Genomic DNA, 6,406 nt, shown 5'->3' on the forward strand with positions numbered 1-6,406 from the left:
CCAGCCGCTCCATTTTCAATCCAGCTCCCTGTTAATGAGCCTGGGAGACTGATTCAAGTATTTAGCCCCCTGAAATGCATGTGGGAGACCTGAAAGGAGTTCCAGGCTCCTGGACTTCAGTCTGCTCCAGCCTTCACTACTGCAGACATCTGGAGAATGGACAAGCAAGGTTTGTGTGCTTTCACACTCATTAACTTTATTTAAAAGCTAGCCAGCTACAGAGAGGCGGGGGTGGGGAGGGGGAGAGAGAGTTCCCATCTGCTGGTTCCCTCCCCAGCCAAAGCCAGGGACCAGGAAGCAATCTGGACCCCCATGTGGGTAGCAGGGACGCAACTATCTGACGCATCCGGTCACTTCACAAGGTATGCGGCAACAGGAAAGTGGAATTCAGAGCAGAGCCTGGACTCGAACATGGAAGGCGGCGTCACGTGCGCGGCTCCAACCACCCGGCCAGATGTCTGCCCTGACTCAACTCTCTGTAGCTTTTCCATGACTACCACATGGAATCTGAAATCAAGACTGCCCCGGAAAATACATAATTAGGCCAGTGACTGAAGGGTACAAGCATGCAGCCCTTCCCAGCAGGATGCAGCCGGAGCCGCGTGACGTGTCCGTGGGCAAGTCTCATCGTTACACCTGCAGGTGCCGGAGCCGCGTGACGTGTCCGTGGGCAAGTCTCATCCTTACACCTGCAGGAGCCGCGTGACGTGTCCGTGGGCAAGTCTCATCCTTACACCTGCAGGAGCCGCGTGACGTGTCCGTGGGCAGAGCTCATCCTTACACTGGCAGGAGCCGGAGGAGCCCCACTCCGCTCAGGACAGCCCCCTCTGCCGTTCCCACCCTCAGAGCTCTCGGTGAGCCCTCCCTGGACAAAGGGCTCTGGCCGACGGCCCTGCCAAGCATTCACCCACGCAGGCACTCACCCATTCTTTACTCGTCCTTTTCTGATTTCTTCTCTTCCACATTTCACAACTTTTCACCATAACATGGCCCTGTGTTTGTGATTTTTACTTCCTTTTCTTCTTTCCTTCCTGGTGTCTGCTTGAGGTATAATAATTTCACTCAAAAGTCACTAAACACGCAACAAACAAGAAGTAATATTGCTTTGTTGCAGTCTGAAACGAAGTGCCATTCAGTCACCTCCTCGATCTAACAGTGAACTGTGGCAAGCAATCTTTGGAGCTAATTTATATGATGAGCTTTGCTTGGTCCAAAACATTTTTTTTAGAGTGCATACTAGGATACTTTCAAAAGTTCGTGAGAAAATGAAATGAAGAATTAAGTTTATTTTGGTGCAAAGAATTTTGAAATCCATACATACAGTTTTTTATAAAATATACAGCTTCCATGAAGGGGTCTTTTGGAATACCCCTTTGTGAAAATCAATTTCAGAAAAAAATGTACCAAAACAAAATTAACTTTTTAACGCCAGCTTCCATGGACTCGAGGCCTGGGAGCCAGTGGGGCCTAGGGCTCTGTGATCAGCTATGCGCATGCGCTGTTCCAATGTATTTTGACTAATCCACTTGTTTAGCTTTTCCGGTGCCTTACAGGTGCTTCTCTGTGCTCTTGTTTTTAGTCTAGTGTGAGTATGAAAGTCACCAAAAGGTGAAAAACTTGAAAAAGAGAGAAGAAAAAAAAGAACAGACACATAAACCCTGGTCCGTTACCCTTGATGTGTGACTGTATTTAACTGTCAAAGCATTGTGAATCGCTTCACTGCATTACTTGCACGGATACGTCTTTCTATCTGTGAAACTGTTAGCTATCTTGGGATGGGATACAGCACAATTTTTCCCACTAATGTGCATATCATTATTTTTATACAATAGTTTGGCTTGGTGGCAAATTTTTAAGCATGAATTCATTCAGTGGCATGTGGGTGTGCTGTGTTTGGGGTACTCTGGCTCGTTAGAAATCTAAGAATGAACCGCACACAGATCTGAAACAACTAATGGGAAAAGCGATGAGTTAAAAAAGACAACTTAAAAAGCAATGAAATGGGGGCCAGCCATACGCAACAACAGCATGCGTTTGGGCACCAGCTCAAATCCCAGCTGTTCTGCGTTTGACCCGGCTCCCTGGAGATGCGCTGGGAAAGCAGTGAGGATGGCGGTGGGCATGGCGGTGGGCATGGCCATGAGGATGGCCGTGAGCATGGCGGTGAGGATGGCGGTGAGGATGGCAGTGAGCATGGCGGTGAGGATGGCAGTGAGCATGGCGGTGAGCATGGCGGTGAGCATGGCGGTGAGCATGGCGGTGAGCATGGCGGTGAGCATGGCGGTGAGGATGGCGGTGAGGATGGCGGTGGGCATGGCGGTGAGGATGGCGGTGAGCATGGCGGTGGGCATGGCGGTGGGCATGGCGGTGGGCATGGCGGTGGGCATGGCGGTGGGCATGGCGGTGGGCATGGCGGTGGGCATGGCGGTGAGGATGGCGGTGGGCATGGCGGTGGGCATGGCGGTGGGCATGGCGGTGAGCATGGCGGTGGGCATGGCGGTGGGCATGGCGGTGGGCATGGCGGTGGGCATGGCGGTGAGGATGGCGGTGAGCATGGCGGTGAGCATGGCGGTGAGCATGGCGGTGAGCATGGCGGTGGGCATGGCGGTGAGCATGGCGGTGAGCATGGCGGTGAGGATGGCCGTGAGCATGGCGGTGGGCATGGCGGTGAGCATGGCGGTGGGCATGGCGGTGAGCATGGCGGTGAGCATGGCGGTGAGGATGGCCATGAGCATGGCGGTGGGCATGGCGGTGAGGATGGCCATGAGCATGGCGGTGAGCATGGCGGTGAGCATGGCGGTGGGCATGGCGGTGAGCATGGCGGTGAGCATGGCGGTGAGGATGGCCATGAGCATGGCGGTGGGCATGGCGGTGGGCATGGCGGTGGGCATGGCGGTGAGCATGGCGGTGAGCATGGCGGTGGGCATGGCGGTGGGCATGGCGGTGAGGATGGCCGTGAGCATGGCGGTGAGCATGGCGGTGGGCATGGCAGTGAGCATGGCGGTGAGCATGGCGGTGGGCATGGCGGTGGGCATGGCGGTGGGCATGGCCATGAGCATGGCGGTGGGCATGGCGGTGAGCATGGCGGTGGGCTGGAGTCCCTGCAGTCCCGTTCCTGGCTTTCGCCTGGCCCAGTGCTGTGTGTTGTAGTCATTCCACAGGTCAAGCAGAAGAGCCGTCTCCCTGCCTGGCCCTGTCTCTAACTCTGCCTTTGAAATAAGTCAGTAAACTTGAAGGAAAAGAGAGAGAGACGACACTGAAAACGAGAGGAGTCTCATGTGACCGAAGACGAGTCAGCTTTGGGTGCTGTGTGATTTGACGGAGGGGCGACCATTTGACCTTTTTGCTCAGTACCCTCCTCTTCAGCACAAGAGCTTCTCTCCTGTTCTCTTAATACTTTGTAGGTTAACTGAGTTGCTAATCTGCAAATTTAAGGCAAGGGCTAGAGATCTAATAATTAGCCAACTGTCTGCTAGGAAACTCCCCTGCAGAGCACTCACACTCAACTCATGCAAAACCCACTTCTCAGCCTCTCCTGCCAAGCTGGGTTCCCAGCAGCTGCCCCAGCTACAAATCTAGGAGACATTCTTATTCCACACCTCGCTCTTCCCTACCGGATCTAATCCCTAAGCCTTGTCGATTTTCATTCTAAATTTATCCAAGGTCGGAATCTGTCCACTTCTCACCATCTCTTCTTTCCCACTGTCTTGCTCAAAGCAGTTCTCTGGCCTGGATGCTCTGTTTCCTCCCCTGCTTTGCTTCCTGTCCTTTTCAGCCTCAAGACAGGGTGGTATTTCTCTCTCTCTCTCTTTTTTTTTTTTTTTTTTGTGATTTATTTATTTTGAGGAGCTGGCATGATGGCTCAAATGACTAATCCTCTGGCTGTAAGCACTGGCATCCCATATTGGCACCTGCTTGTGTCCCAACTCCTCCACTTCCGATCCAGCTCCATATATATATATATATAAAGGCAAAGTTATAGAGAGAGAAGAGACAGAGTTCTTCCACACTGGCAGCCCCTAAATGGCCACAACAGCCAGAAGGGAGCCTGTCCAACGCGAGATGCCGGTGTTTCTTACAGCACTCCCATGTGGACCCAGGGGCCAAAGCTTGAGTCATGCTCAGCTGCTTTCAGATCAGAAATAGAGCAGCAGGCTGTGAAGTGGTACCCACATGGACTACTGGCACCCCAGTTGGAGGCTTCGCCCACTACACCACACTGCCAGCCAGGAGCAATACTTCTTAAATGTAAACCTTCTGTGGCTTGCCATTTCCCTGAGACTCATGACCCTGCAGGATCTGACCTATGTCCACCTCCCAGCCTGCCTGCTCTGCTGCCACTTCTCACACCATACTCCTCATTCCTGAAATGCAGCAAAATTGCTTCCCCAGGAACTCTGCACGTGCGGCTCCTCGAATCTTCGTCCCCACCATTCTCTCTCCCTGGTTGGTTAACTCTCACTCAGTTTAGGTAGAACTTCCCTGATGCTCTATGTGTCATTCCCTTAGTCATCGCAACCATGCTGAAGCTCACAGGATCTGTAACCTGACCGTGGAGTTGATGTGTGTCAGAACTGGGTTTCCACCGTTGCTGGGGCCTGTCTAGTGGACAGAATGCCCAGATGCTCACTGAGGACATGGAAATCAGTTCATTGAGGCCTACAGAGAATAGCCAGTACCATGGAGGGCAGAAAAATCAGCCAGCTCTCCCAGCCAAGCTTTGACAACAAGTATCTGGGTGAATGGAGATTACAGTGGACTTTGTCAGCCAATGGACCTTGGAAGGATTCCTCACCCTTGGAACAATGAAATCAACAGCATCTCAGAACTATCAAAACCACTTAAGCAGTGTCCTCAGAACCTGTTCCACGTCGAGGACTCTGAGGTGACTACACAAGGACATTGTGACCCTGGAAGGTCAGGAGAGCAGGGTTACAACTGATAGGATATCATTTGTATGAGAACAGCTGAGTGGCAGCATGTGAATGAGAACACTTGGTGGGATATTTAAAACAAGAGTTCCAAACAGGGTGTGGAAGCAACTGATGGGCTTTGTTGATAAGCTCAATACCTCCTCCCTTTTCCCATATGCCCCTCAGTCTACAAAGTCTGATGCCACTAATCAACTTCCGGCTATTGACCATCAGAGTCCACGCGTGCTATCATCGGCATCAAGTCCATGGGTGCAGGACAGCGAACAGATGACAGCGGTGGCCGTCCTCCATTCCTGGGCACTGATGCAGTTGGGCTCTGGGAGTGGCCCTCTCCCCTTCTCTCCCCACTTTCAGCAGATACAGGAAGAAAAAAGGAGATCAGAGGCAGTTGTCTCATCCACTTTCCCCCATTCTTCAACCCTCCCCACCCTAACTGGTGGTCCATATGGCTATGCATCCCTTTCAACTATATAAACATCATTGAAAATAAAATGAATTTACTATTTAAAAAACTAAATGAACGTAAGAACAGTGACACACTTGTGGATGCAAAGACAAAGCAACAGTGAGCGACTGTGATGAAAAGCACCAGATCTGCTCCCTTTGTGAAGAGAGAAGACGCAGCAGCTCCGTGAGGGTTTTCCAGTACAATCTGGGCCTGAGGAGGGGAGCCCGGAGAAGCGTTGGCTGGCTTCTCTGTTCCTGCATTTGGAGCTCTTGGGGGCTGCTTAGCGGGAGCCATAGGAGTCTGTCTACCAGCACCGTAAGTACTTCATGGTTTCCCAGGCAACTGCCTACATTGCTACGTAATTCAAATTGGTACCAACTTTGGAATCGCTGCGCGCCCTGGCATTCTCCTCTTTACTCCCAATTCTGCTCCTCCCCTCCTGTGCTCTGTCAACAGGACCAGCTATGTAATTTGCAGGGCCCAGGCAAAACCAAATCACAAATTCAAAACCGTGACAGCAGATCAACCAAGCCAAGGTCTTCTAGGTGGGTCCCTGTGTGACTGCACAGATCGAAGGCCCCAGAAGCCAGCACGGGTGCACCTCTGCTCTGCGTCACAGGGAGCTGGATCTGCATCTTGCTTTTGATTCTTGCAGTCAATGGGAGTCCCTGAGGCTGGGGAACGTGACAGACGACCCTGTGTACTTCTGCTGAAGTCTCTCACACTAATGCAGCACCTTCAGCATTTCCAGCTACGCTGGCATCTTCCAGTACTTGTAATAATCATGTGTTACTTAACAGCAATGTGTCCCAAGAATGTATCATTGCTGATGTCATCAGGGCACAGATAGTACAGACTACAGTACAAGAAGTCGCGGTGGGGTTGGCTGCACACTGTGGCTACACCACATACGTGTGTGAGCATTTTTATATATACACATAGAGACGCATGTGGTATTGTGGCCTATATGTAAGTATGCACATTGTAGATATGTAGTACAGATGGTGCATGTGTACTATAAACA

The sequence above is a fragment of the Ochotona curzoniae genome, unplaced genomic scaffold (genome assembly GCF_017591425.1).
Source record: "Ochotona curzoniae isolate NIBS_2020 unplaced genomic scaffold, NIBS_Ocur_1.0 contig_3502, whole genome shotgun sequence".
NCBI classification, from domain to species: Eukaryota; Metazoa; Chordata; class Mammalia; order Lagomorpha; family Ochotonidae; genus Ochotona; species Ochotona curzoniae.